At 36.0% G+C, this 14,104-nt stretch overlaps 1 protein-coding gene across 1 annotated transcript in view; it reads right to left on the reverse strand.

The window, feature by feature from the left end:
• Positions 1-14,104, reverse strand: part of LOC127864687 (uncharacterized) — a 192,174-nt gene that overhangs the window by 167,711 nt on the left and 10,359 nt on the right. The window contains exons 5-7 of the mRNA XM_052404588.1: positions 10,260-10,406; positions 8,343-9,237; positions 7,590-7,729 (exon numbers count right to left, since the gene is read on the reverse strand). The gene's annotated coding sequence lies outside the window, so the exon portion shown is untranslated. The remainder of the gene's footprint in view (positions 1-7,589; positions 7,730-8,342; positions 9,238-10,259; positions 10,407-14,104) is intronic.

Here is a 14,104-nt window from a genome sequence, read left to right on the forward strand (position 1 = left end):
TTAGGGGAAATTTGCTTAAAATTTGGCTTAATGCATGTGCAGTCGGCGCAGGCTAATCAGGGACAAATTTTCGAACAAGACTGGATTTTCATAAAGAAGAGACTACCTGAAACAAAAAAAGTGCAAAAAGTGGATAATGTCCTCCCGTACTAGCCTGTGCGGAATGCACAGGCTAATCTAGGGTGAGACTTAAAGCAGCACATGCATTAAGACAAGTTTTCTAAGAATGAGGCATTTCAAGACGGGAACTCGTGCTAGGTGATCAGCAATGATTCCTTTTCCAATGATAAGGGGACTTACCTCAGTTTTTAATGTATATCAGACCTGTTTACCCTATCTATTGCTTCTCAGTAGTATGAAGGGCATCTCTCAGTAGTTTTGGGCTGTTGTATGTAGTTTTAACCTTTTCAATCATTTTGAGCATTAAAACACCATGCCTGGGTCAAATATCAATTTAACGGTACATAAAGAATTATATAAATTTACTTGCTAACCATTGAATTTGTTAAGTGATTTTATTTGCTTTTGTTTGTTACAGCCTGTGCCATTTGGATTGGAAAAATTAGCGCGATTAACCATGAAATCGGAAAAAATAGCGGGATAAATCATGAAATTGGGAAACATTAAGTTTATAAATATGATTATAAGAAGCACAATTAAAATTGTTTTTAAGTGCATGTTTGACAGCATTTTTATATTATAAAGTGCTGCTTTAATGTCTCCTTACAATGAAGACAATATTTAGTTAATACCCATCCACATGCATATTAAACTTGCAATAATCTATAGATTCTTAAATACACCATTTGCTCATAAGCTCTTTGAGAGTAGCTGTTAATTTAATTCAGTATTTTTTTAAATTAAATATCATAAGGGGAAAACATAAACAAATATTGACAAACACCCTTAAGTGTTGTTGCTGTGTTAATAATGTATTTTATGGAGTTAAAATAATATATTTTATTTGTTTACCTTTCAATATCTTGCACTTGACAACCTCAGTTCAATGCTATTTGATTAAACTGTACAGCATAACAAACATAATAAAGCAGAATATGCATATGAATCTGAGTATACACAGATCCACTAACATATAAATCAAATCATGTTTGTCTCTTTCCATTTTCGAACGATACTCATCTTATTATAAATGATTTAACTTTGTGAGTAGACTGAACTCCAATTTTCCAACACTTGTTTCCGTGACGTACATTCACTTTGCAGATTTCTGATAAATATTTCTTTTTATTTTTTATCTCAAACGTAGTATTTTGCGTTAATTGACACACGCATTACATTATTCCCTAATGACCATTTGATATCCACTGTTTGTTTGAATGGTATTTATTATTTTCGCCGTTAATCGCAATTTCTCGTCTGCTTGCCGCCATTTTGGACGTGTGTAAAAACAGACGTGCTCAATCCCGATACATCGAATATCGTCGGTATTATCCGCAATAGAGAGAGAGATGTGTATACTGGTTAGCAACGTAAACTCGTATATATTCGGCTAAATTTGCGAACCAATACGCAAGTCAGTTGTTCTTCGGTGACGACTCGACAAGCTCGATCAGCACTCGTTCCCCGGGAGGCTTGAATTTTAACGTTTCTTACTACGCAAGCGCAAAAATGATTATGATTGATAAATTACCCGCAAAGACCGAAAATAAGCGAAAGTATGATAAATAACTGAAATTTGAAAATTTTGACCAATTGATCCGTTGTTTTTCAGTACAAATCCGTAGTGCGTAGTTAAGCAAAATAATCCGTAGTAACTACTGCGAATCCGTAGAAGTAAACAGGTCTGGTATATTTATTTGGGGCTGTTGTTCGGCCACATTCCAAATGTAACAAAGTATACATTTTTCTAAAATGACTGAATAAAATTAACAAGTGAAGGTTTCCAAAGCAAGGAAAAAATATATGCCATTTCCATTTTATTTTCCTATTCAGCTCTACAAGTTGATCCATAGAAAATGTTATATTTAACACACTTGCATCCTCAATGTTTAAGTATTTGTTACCAAAAACTACCACAACACCAATTTCTCAATTTTACTTAAGCCAAGTAAATTTGTTGAAATGATATCCCCTGCCAAATAAATTTTGTTTATGAATGGGTGTAGAACTAAAATAAAAGGTATAACTGAAGGGATGTGCATTTTGTTAATTATTATTTAACTCATTTGTACCTGTGATTGGTTTGCAGACAATAAAATGCAGAAAGTATATTTTTCATGAATCAATTACCTATGGACAGTTATTACAGAATCCATTAATGCATAGTAAAAGAATGACTAAATAATGAATAATTCATAAAATTTGTGACCTTTAACCACGATGTGTAACCTTGACCTTGACCCCTAGGATTATGAATGTTGAATGTGAAGCACCCCCAGATGATTGAGACCAACTATGGCAAGTTTCATGGCTCTGGCTCATGTGTTAATGGAGATAAAGCTCTATGCTTATACTGTGAAACCATTTATTTTCGATAGCACAAAATTTCGTCATTTTAATAAAAATGACGATTTCGTCAGCACTTTAATTCGCCGATTTCTGATTTTGCATTTAAAAAAAATGCGTCAGTCAATATCCGATTTGTGTGTAATACATATTCGCGATCAATCGCAGTTGCGAAAAATCGTGGTACGAATGCGGAAACACACTTGAGAATCACTGCAGGAGGTGGGGCCTGTTTGTCACATGCCAATTAACTAGTCTTTTGTTATCAAAGGACAGTAATGGACCCTCTTAATGTATGCCATTTACACGTTCATTGTTATGATTAGCGGACAAGTGGGATCGAATAACCGTTAACGAGTGTTTATAACAACGAAGCCAATTGCCAATTAGTCTTAATCTATTGATCACACATCGTCATCTTTTCATTTGGTTTATTGTCTTTCATTGGCATTCGTTGCGTGATGGCTAATATGCAACACCCCTGAAAAATACAATGCACCTAATGGGTAATAAAGTTATAAACAATTAGCGCTTATTTATTACCATTCCACATAAGCGAAGTAAACGCATTTGATACAGCTGTACTGCACACGCGTTTTAAAGAAGTGTAACGTGTCAGTTAAGTACCTTGTGTAATCTACATCCCTTTGTGTCAAAACCGGATTAATCTTGATAACGAAACAGCAGTGAATGTGTGCATGGATTATGTTGGAATTTAATGCCTCATGTCAACGGTAAAGTTTTAAAATATTGTTCAACTTAGTGTTTGTTTTTGTTCAAACATAGAGCATGATTGTTCGTTAAGATCTTAAATTCGCCGATCGGTCGACTGACGAAATTTATGAAAATTAATGCCTGACGATTAATAATGGTTTCACCGTATTAAAAAGCATTTTTTTCAAGATACAAAGGGCCATGCCCTTAGCCCCTAGGATTATGGGTGTTGAATGTAAATCAACCTCAGATGATTGAGAACAAATTTGGCAAAATGCATGGCTCTGGCTCATGTGTAAATGGAGATAAAGCTCTTAGCTTATATCAAAAAGATTTTTTTTCAAGATACACAGGAGCTTAACTCCAATATTAACAGATGGTGTACAATGCCATTTGACGTGCATCATCCTCTTATCCATATATATACTCATACCAAATTTCAACGAATCAAATCCACCAAAGCATTTCCAAGACATGGCCCCGGACACAAAAGTGCCGGACGGATGGAAAGACGGACGGACGGACAACGCCAAAACAATATCCCTCCTCCTATGGCGGGGAATAATAGAAAGTTTTTTTCCAAATACAAAAAGTCCCAGCCCCATTCCAAAAGTGATGAAACAAACTATTACTGGGACTTACCAGTTGAGATGAGGTGCCTGTGTATTACTGGGACTTACCTGTTGAGATGTAGTGCCTGTGTATAACTGGGACTTACCTGTTGAAAGGTAGTGCCTATGTATTACTGGGACCAGGGAACATATTTTTTTCGGTTTTGTCGGTCCTTGACCGATTGGGGTCAAGAAAGACCGATTGAAAATCCCAAACAGTCGGTCCGATTCTGTTTGCTATTAAAATTCCCATGTCATGAAATCGATTACACAGTGTACATGCTAACACACCCTAATGACATTCTTATCTCGATTAGGTGTGATAAACCATTCGCTAGAGTCTCTAATCCGGTCAGGACCGGTTTATTGCACGTCAGACCAAGAATCAAAAACTTGTGAACAGCGGATTAAAGACGCATCCGAAAAGATGTGTCTGAATGCACGCGCTGTAACTAAACAAAACATGTTGATACATTTTCCACCAGCGTATTATTCCGGTAATATAATTATGAATGAAAGTCGCGGATCTGATCGACAGAACAGCCGAAAGTTATTTTTATGGACGGAACTTTACAGAAAATAGTACACAAGAAAAATAATATACATTGAATAAATCTTTAGTAAAACCGTGTTAGAATCGAAATAATTCGTGTACTTTATACTTTGTGTTGAATAACTCACGACCGGATAATTAGATGCTTTGTTTCAACTGCTTCGCTCTCGTGTTTAAATCCCTACGCATCTAAACTATCGGCCGTAGGTTATTTGACAACAAATTATTTCTTAATTATTTGGTTTGTTGTTGTCAGTAGCCAACCTACGCACAGGCATTTGTTTGGTTCAGTGCATGTTTGTAAGATATTATCGAGTCGACAACAATTTAAAAACATCGGTATAGACTTACACAGATTAATAATATTGACAACGATGAAAAGAGTCTGATAAAACAGCACACGAAACAAAACTGAAATACCAAATGATAAAACCAGTTGAGAAAACTCGTTCCGTTTAAAAAAAATGCCTAAGGGAATTTTACTTGTACATGTATTGTACCACCTTCATGAATGGCAAAATCAATGGTATATATTTTAACGTAATTTGTCATGATTTCGGATACACATTTTCGGATATGCTTCCCCATTTATATCCGGACCTATTGATGTTGCGGGAAAATATGATCCCTGACTGGGACTTACCTGTTTAAAGGTAGTGCCTGTGTATTACTGGTATTTACCTGTTGAGATGTAGTGCCTGTGTATAACTGGGACTTACCTGTTAAAAGGTAGTGCCTGTGTATTACTGGGACTTACCTGTTGAGAGGTAGTGTCTGTGTATTACTGGGACTTACCTGTTGAGAGGTAGTGCCTGTGTATTACTGGGACTTACCTGTTGAGATGCAGTGGCTGTGTTGCACTTGAGGAACATCATTTGCTGGGCCAAACTTGTGATGATAAGTACCCTATGAACAGATAGAAATATCTTAACAAATCCCACAAATGTATTCAATGCATTCAGAAATGGCATCCGTTACATGGACCAAATATAAACCCACGGGACTTTGCTGTTTAACACAACGTTTTTAAGACAGTTTTACCAGGATCAGTCAATGATAACTAGGACCAAGTTTATTAATAAAATAAACTATGTAGGGGACCTTTAGATGATGTTCCATACCAAATATGAAACACCTGGGCTTTGAAGTTTCAAACAAAGATTTTGGCTGTCCCTATATATGTATATGTAAAACTGGGAAATCCCAGAGCTTAGCCAGTATTGACCCTTAAGACATAATTTGGTAACAATTTTAGCAAATTAAATATTAAACCTCTTGGCTATGCAGTTTCAAAAAAGAAGAAAAAAATGAACACCCAATGAACATTTCTGGGAGATTTCATTTAATTCTCTCCAGTACTTTAGGAGGCAATGTCCCTTGACAAAAAGTTGACAGACGTACACATACACATCGCAAAAGAATGGAAAACATATACCATGGTATCAAAATGCATCCAAAGTTTCAGGCCTCAAGTAGCAGAAAAAAAGACAAAATCCGTACTTTACCAAAACTTATTTGAATGACTGTGAAACTCTTTGTATTACAATCTACCTCGTAGATGAGGTTATATCTGCCCCTGAGAAGGGAAGTTTGGAGCCCCATGGTTAGGCTGGATGTACCCTTGGGGTAGGACTCGTTCAGCTTTGCCCCAAATTCCTGGCCCAAGAGCTCACTGCATATACCAAGGATTTGTTCCCGGGCGTCCAGGCCCAGCTGACCAGAGAGCCTCTTGTTGTTCCGCTGTGTGATTGCATGGGGTCCTGTAGGAATCGCAAAAATGAGAAAATCCAGGAATTTAATCAATTTTTTATATACTTCTTCACAAATAAAAATGCATTTTAGTCGTAGAAGTGTGGTCATTAAGGTATCGTTTTCCTGGATTAACTAAGTGCATATACTTATGCCATTAACTGACATCTGACATACTAGAATCATTAAGAGAATAGGAAATGGAAAACAACATCTTCTAATCTGTATAAAAATACTCGGCTAAAAAGTGTCATTGCTGTCTAGTCAAACAAGAATTTGTAATAATTGTGATGCAGATTATACCACAATGCCACAAGTCATAATATGTAGCATGATGGTAAAGAATGTCTCAGTTTTGTAATGTTTAGTGCAGAATGATACAATGTACATTCACAACCTCATATGAGAAGGAACAATACCTGAAAGTGTAAATGCTGAACATTGAATTGTTAAGTGAACGCCCACAGACAGATGGAAAGACAGACACATAAACATCCGTCCAAGGTGATTCCAATATACCCCAATTAACACAGGATATAATTAATAAATATCTTCAGGACATATTCTCACTCCAGGGGCATATGTGTATATTGAAAACCTAGAAAGGTTGTTAATTTCAATTTATGTAAAAAAAAATAAATATTTAATTTAAATAGATATTCTTATTGAAAATAAATGCAGATAATTATTTTTAGAATGTTGACTGCATTTCAATTATTGCTTAATTTAAATTAAACAGCATTTAATATGCATTTTGTTTAATTTATGCAAGGGTAATATTGTTAATAAACAAGTGAAAACAACAACAAAATTTGGTTTAGAGGCTGAATTTTGGCACAAAAATGTATGAATATGCCCTGTCCCTTAATGATTAAAACTGATATCAAATCAACTCTTATATGTTTTTATTTACTCAGTTTCACCAATTAAAAACGCAAAAATCCTGATTGGTAATCAGAACTTTTCTCCAAAAAGGTCAGAAAAAAGCTGATGTAACGTGAATTAAATGTGCAACTCTGAACTCTTTAAAAACTGAGCTCAATGCATAAGTGTAAAGAGTTGTTCCAGATTTGCCTGTACAGTCTGCACAAACTAATCAGCTACGACACTTTCAGCTTTTATGGAATTCTTTGTTTTAAGGTATATTTCGGAAAGTGTGGTCACAAATAAGCTTGGGCAGACTTTACACCCTTTTCTGGGACAACACTTGAGGCACATGCATTAAGCCCTGTTTTCCCAGAGTGCAGCTGAAATACTTCCTGTTTTTGTTGCTGCTGCGATAGGGCCATAGACAGAGATTGTGTGAGTCTAGACGCCAAAGTCACCATCCAGAACAGGGAATGTAGGACAACACTGCTCCTCAGGCAGGTTCACATTATTAGAGAGCAACATATGGAGGTCAGTGACGTTAACAGACGAGTCACTCAGCGTCTGCTCTATCTGTGGATCAGATTGTTTCACCTCGAGTGACTCGTCGGGATGAAAGTTGAACTCACCAAGGCTCAACTGTTGGAAGTGTTGATGTAGCCGCCTTGCGAGAAGATGTTCATAAGTGACGTGCTGAATTTCTTGAGCGAGTTTTAGTATATGTGCCAAATGATTCAACGATGTTCGTCTGGTTGGCTTATAATTTTATCTGAAAAGGAAATGGAACGTTAACCATAAAAGTGTTTTAAGTGACAAATGAATAAGCCTTGAATATGAATACTGCTACACCTTTCTTAACATCTGCTTGTTTAATGCAGAAAATTGCGTCTATAATTGATATTTAGGATAGCGCAATGTGTTTTTTCCGCAAATTAGCACTTACAATAGCATTGTAATAATGAATAACATGCACACACTTGTTAAATTGAAATGTTTGGGGCTTTAAACAGCAAGGAATACATGGAAAAGTACAGTATGTAGCAAGGTGTCATAATTATATATATATATTTTTTGAAACCGGCATAACTTCAGAAATTTAAATGTGAGACTATGCCACTTTAAATGTCACTGTGACACAATACAACTGTTTCTTAACAAATACTTAAAAAATATAATTAGTGATATAAATATTAATGTCACTTATGTTAAACTAAAACGTGTTGGAACCTATTAAATATAAATAATTTTTTCAGGCAAATCTTCAATTGGGAACTTAAGACAGTAATTATGGGAAAAATATGGAATAAGACTTTATGAGATTAGGAATGGTGCTGAATTTGGGCCCCAACTTTTACAAAGTAAATAACACTGTAAGGTCTCACCTGAAGCTCAAGAAGCAGAGATGACCTTCGAGCCTCGCTGATAACGCTAAATGCCGAGTTTGCGTTCTTACTAATGTTGGGTTGAGAGTCGAAGAGCGAACTGGATGACACATCAAAACTGCTGTCATTTTTCAACGCCTTCTTTATCGTCGAATCAATGTGAGGCTGTTTGGTCTTGAAGTGGTTAGTAACACACCCTGATGGGTTCACCTTTAGCACCTTGTTGCAGATGGAATTCCCACCTGAGGCATTCCGCAGGGATGTACCATGCTTGACTGTTCACAACGAAGTCGGTACTGCCTTTCTTTGTTAGCAACTGGTCAAAAATAAATGCATTCTCTTTGGACAGTTTGGACACCTGAGAGGACAAACCTGGACTGTCCCTTAAGTTAAGACCATCCAGGAGTATCCCCTGTGGAAAGCTTACGCTTCGGAATTAAACTCTTCAAACATTCCGTGATCGTCTCATGTTCCTTGCTGCAGTTCTGTTTGTCCCAAAAAGAATGGAATGAGTTATCCAGCTTTGTATTTTTCGTAATATTCATTGTATTGTAATGTCCAACAGCGAGAGCTGACTGTTAGTGTTACCATAACTGCTGCAATAACTTCTTATGTCTGTAACACTTCTACCACCTCCGGCACTTGAGTCTATCAAACCAATCAGGGCTCAAGTGCGGACTCAACACGGACATTGCGGTTGTTGAGAAAATGTGCAAACACTCTATGTGCTCAGAAATTGCAATGGGATGGAATTGTTTAACAATGCTGACTCTTTGATGCTGGAGGTAAAATGGGAGGAGCTAGGGGTCAGGGGAGGGGTCGTGCTGGAATGGGGCTCCAGCGGGCCCGACTTCTGTCGTTGCCGTACCAACTCTATATCAAGGCTGGTGCTCTTCTGAAAACATGGGTAATATGAACTAGTAAAACAGGTTTATATTACAATCTATAACAAAATATGCCTTTTGATAGGATCTGAAGGATTTCAGCGGCAAAACTTCAGACTCATGAGTTTTGAATCTGGCATTTCACTGGTTCCTTGTCCGAAATAGCGTGACATTTTATTCAGTCAAACCATTTCGTACTCAAATATCTAAATTGTTGGTCAATACTATATTAACCTGTCAATTCATAATGAACATTTTTAACTTGAAGATTGCAGATGTAATTTTAAAAACCAATATGCATCTCATTAATATTATAAAGTGTTTTCCCAGATTAGCAAGTCCACATAAGCTAATCAGGGAGGACAACGTCCGACTAGACTGGATTTTCATAAAGAGGAGACTTCCTTTCAAAGAAAGATAACTTTAAAGAGGAAAGTTTTGTCCCTGATTATCCTGAGCGGACTGCACAGGCTAATCTGGGACAACAATTTAAGCACATGTGTTTAGCCCTATTTTCTCAGAGCGCGGCTTATTTAGCTTTTTAGCCACTTCTTTCCTGCATAACAATAAAAATATCAGGGAACATCAACTTGTTAAAACTCTAATATGTTTAAATGATACTCGTTCTGTTAAGAACTTTTCTTTTATAATGCCCTCACTGATGTTTTACTGTACATTTATGTTTCAATAAATTGGAGGTAAAAAGCTAACATTAATGTCTTCCCAAAGTTAAAAAAACACAAACAAAATTTTACCATGCCAGATCCTTGAATGTTAAAATCTGATTAAATTCACAAAAGAAAAACATTCAAAAGGAAATTAATATGTAACGAAAGTTGAAGACAAAATTAGACCGCAACTAAAGAGAAACAACTCACTGCTGATGCAAATCTTCAGTTACTTCCTTTGTTATTGTAGTCTACATAAATAAAAAGCAACTTAAGGAAACAACTCACTGGTGCAAATCTTCAGTTTTCTCCCTTTTAATTATACGTTAAATTAATTAAACAGCAATTAAAGGGGAACAACTCACTGCAGGTGCAGATCTTCACTTCTCTCCCTTGTTAGTGTCGGCTTAAATGCAATCCCCAGACATGGAACGGCCGCGTACCCCGACATCACTGGACTTTGATACGGTCGAGCCTTTCACCAGACAGTTGTATTCTTTGCTGAGCAGTAGCTGTAACATTGAGCAAGCCAATATGGAATATGAAAGCCCAGTTAGTCTTTTAAACTAGAACGTTAGAAATACACCAGCAATATTTTTTCCCCAATTGCTTAAAGTACCTGAACCACACCAATAGCAGTGTTTTTTTGGCCCAATTTTATAGCCGAAATTCGGCTATGTTCCCAATCCCTAAATAGGTCAAAAAATTCCCAATTTCCCAACAAAAAAAAAAAAATATTTTTTTTTTTTTTTTTAGAAAGAAGTGTCTTATGCGTATTTTATCTCAATTTTAATATTTTAATTCAATTACATCTAAAAAAGTATTTTATGATTTTGTTCTTTTAATTTTAATGATTATAAAGTGTTATATCAAATTTAGTATTTCCCTAATTAGTGGACTTTTCGTGTGGAAAAAAAAGGCTAATGAATTAATTTTCCCAATTTCATGAAAATGCCGATAAAATTCCCAACTCCAAAGCCATGGGTTATCTTCCCAAAAAGTGGAAAAAAAACCTGATTTGGGAATAATAAGCATGATAAAACCTGACAATTGGACAATTTGCAGTGTGAAATAATCTTCAAATTGGGAATTATGGGTCTTTTTAATTTCATGGAACTTCATTTTACAAATCCATCAACATATTCTTTTAAATGTGTTTTTAGTGAAATGTTCAATTTCAGTGCTCATTTTATAAGTCCAATAGCATTTAAGAAGGTGCCTTTTACGTGTACTTTAAAAAGAAGAAAACACATGACTGTTCACATACACCTGGGAGTAAAATTCTAAGTAAAAGGCTACTTAACATGAACAACTACCAGCTAACACCACTAGTTAGCCTGTACTGTGAAGATGCCCAAAACTCCACATTTTCACAGTAACTAATCCCATGGCACCGGTTTTTCTAAGTAATTTGCAAACATTAATTTGGTTTGATATGTTCAGTTGAGGAAAAATAAATGTTTCAGTTTAAAAATAACCAAACTCCCACAAACACAAATCAAATCACAGGGCTTGTTTTGTCTCATACTTGTGAAGGGGCTGTGGCCCCCTCAGTATGTGAAAAAATGAGTCGCAAACTTTTCAAAATTGTGAACAAATGAGTCACAAACTGTTCAAAATTGTCAAAAAATGAGTCGCAAACTTTTCAAAATTATGAACAAATGAGTCATGAATTGTTCAAAATTGTCAAAAAATGAGTCGCAAACTTTTTACAATTGTGAACATTTGAGTCACAAACTTTTTTAAATTGTGAACATTTGAGTCAAAACTTTTTTAAATTGTGAACATTTGAGTCCTCAAATTCTCAAATTTGTAAAAAACAGCCATTACGTAAGAAAGAAAAAAAGCTCTAAATGATCATGTCCCTTCCAGTTAGGAAACTATTAAAACAAGGGCTGTTTGTAAAACATGCATGCCCCCAATATGGGCTGTCAGTTGTAGTGGCAGCCATTCTGTGAATACGTTTTTTGTCACTGTGACCTTGACCTTTGACCAAGTGATCTGAAAATTATTAGGGGTCATCTGCTAGTCATGATCAATGAACCTATGAAGTTTCATGATCCTAGGCAAAAGCATTCTTGAGTAATCATCCGGAAACCATTTTACTTTTTCAAGTCACTGTGACCTTGACATTTGACCTAGTGACCTGAAAATCAATAGGGGTCATCTGCCAGTCATTATCAATGTACCTATGAAGTTTCATGATCCTAGGCGTAAGCATTTTTGAGTTATCCGGAAACCATTTTACTGTTTTGAATCACTGTGACCTTGACCTCTAATTATTCTTGAGTTATCATCAGGAAACAATTTAACTGTTTCAAGTCACTGTGACCTTGACCTTTGACCTAGTGACCTGAAAATTATTAGGGGTCATCTGCTAGTCATGATCAATTAACCTATGAAGTTTCATGATCCTAGGCGTAAGCATTCTTGAGTTATCATCCGGAAATCATTTTATCATTTTACTATTTCGAGTCACTGTGACCTTGACCTTTGACCTAGTGACCTGAAAATCAATAGGGGTCATCTGCCAGTCATTATCAATGGACCTATGAAGTTTCATGATCCTAGGCGTAAGCATTTTTGAGTTATCATCCGGAAACCATTCTACTGTTTTGAGTCACTGTGACCTTGACCTTTGACCTAGTGACCTGAAAATCAATAGGGGTCATCTGCAAGTCATGATCAATGTACCTATGAAGTTTCATGATCCTAGGCCTAAGCATTCTTGAGTTATCATCAGGAAACCATTTTACTATTTCGAGTCACTGTGACCTTGACCTTTGACCTAGTTACCTGAAAATCAATAGGGGTCATCTGCCAGTCATGATCAACGTACCTATGTAGTTTCATTATCCTAGGCCTAAGCGTTCTTGAGTTATCATCCGGAAACCATCTGGTGGGCGGACCGACCGACGGACCTACAGACCGACTGACATTTGCAAAACAATATACCCCCTCTTCTTCAAAGGGGGGCATAAAAACGTGCTGACTGACACAAAAATTTGGTCCCCATCAATCAGATATATGTTGACATAACATTTTGGAGTTTTCAAAAAATTACTTTTTTGTGGACAGGTAAATTCCTGGATTTCTGATTCTGGTGTTATGTGTTTGAATTGAATTCATGCATCAGTTAACCCACAAATTCAACGATAATTAATGTCCCACAAATAATAACGTTTTTACAGTTAATAAAGTGTTTGCAATGCTTTATTTAATTTATTTCTACTATACATCAATAGTTTCTCAACATACGTTTTTTTATTGTATTCTTGCATTTTTTTCTTCTTTTTTTATTAAAATAAATTAAGATTTCACAATCTAATAAGACTATGTTTACTAGCTTGACTACCCATTTACAGTAAGTAATAAAAATCTCATACATTCCTAAGATAAGTATTGTTAAACAATTGTTTTTAATTTGCATGTACATGTACATCATTGTCTCATATTTGTTCTTATCAGAATTTATAAATATTCCTCTACAACAGATTTGAAGCAGACTTAACTTAAGCCCTGTTCTGGCAAAACTGGGCTTAATGCATGTGTATATTGTCCCAAATTAGCCCGTGCAGTCCTCACAGGCTTACCTGAGACGATGCTTTCCATCAAGACTTGATTTTTGTTCAGAAGAAATCCCTTTAAACGAAAATTTCCTAAAAGCTGAACTATCATACTTGATTAGTCTGTGTGCACACTACTAAGGCTTACCAGTGGATTGCACTAACAATGCATTAAGCCCCATTTTCCAAAAACAATGCTCTCATTATATCACCTTGTACAACTCTGTAACAGATTGTAGACTGTCTTGCTCTGAGAAAACAGGGCTTAATAAATGTTGCCCTAAGTGTCTTCCTAGATCAGCATGTGCAGCCATACAGGCTTATCATGGAATATCTGCATAGATGGAATTTTGATTTAGAAGAAACTTCATTTAAATTAAAAAATCCATAAAAGGGAAATGTGTTGTCCCTGATTTGTCTATGCAAAACTGCGCAGGCTAATCTGGGACAACACTTTACACACATGCATTAAGTCCTGTTTTCCCATGCATCCTTACATTGTTGCCATTGCATGCATGAAAACTAACTCTAAAGCTTTTATTACACTGTGCTGGGAATGAGGCCGGGGTCCTTCTTATTGAGAACAAATGCATTCCATGGAATCATATTTATAAGCTTAATTAAATATCTCACAACTATATAAA

The sequence above is a fragment of the Dreissena polymorpha genome, chromosome 1, assembly GCF_020536995.1.
Source record: "Dreissena polymorpha isolate Duluth1 chromosome 1, UMN_Dpol_1.0, whole genome shotgun sequence".
In the NCBI taxonomy this organism is placed as follows: Eukaryota; Metazoa; Mollusca; class Bivalvia; order Myida; family Dreissenidae; genus Dreissena; species Dreissena polymorpha.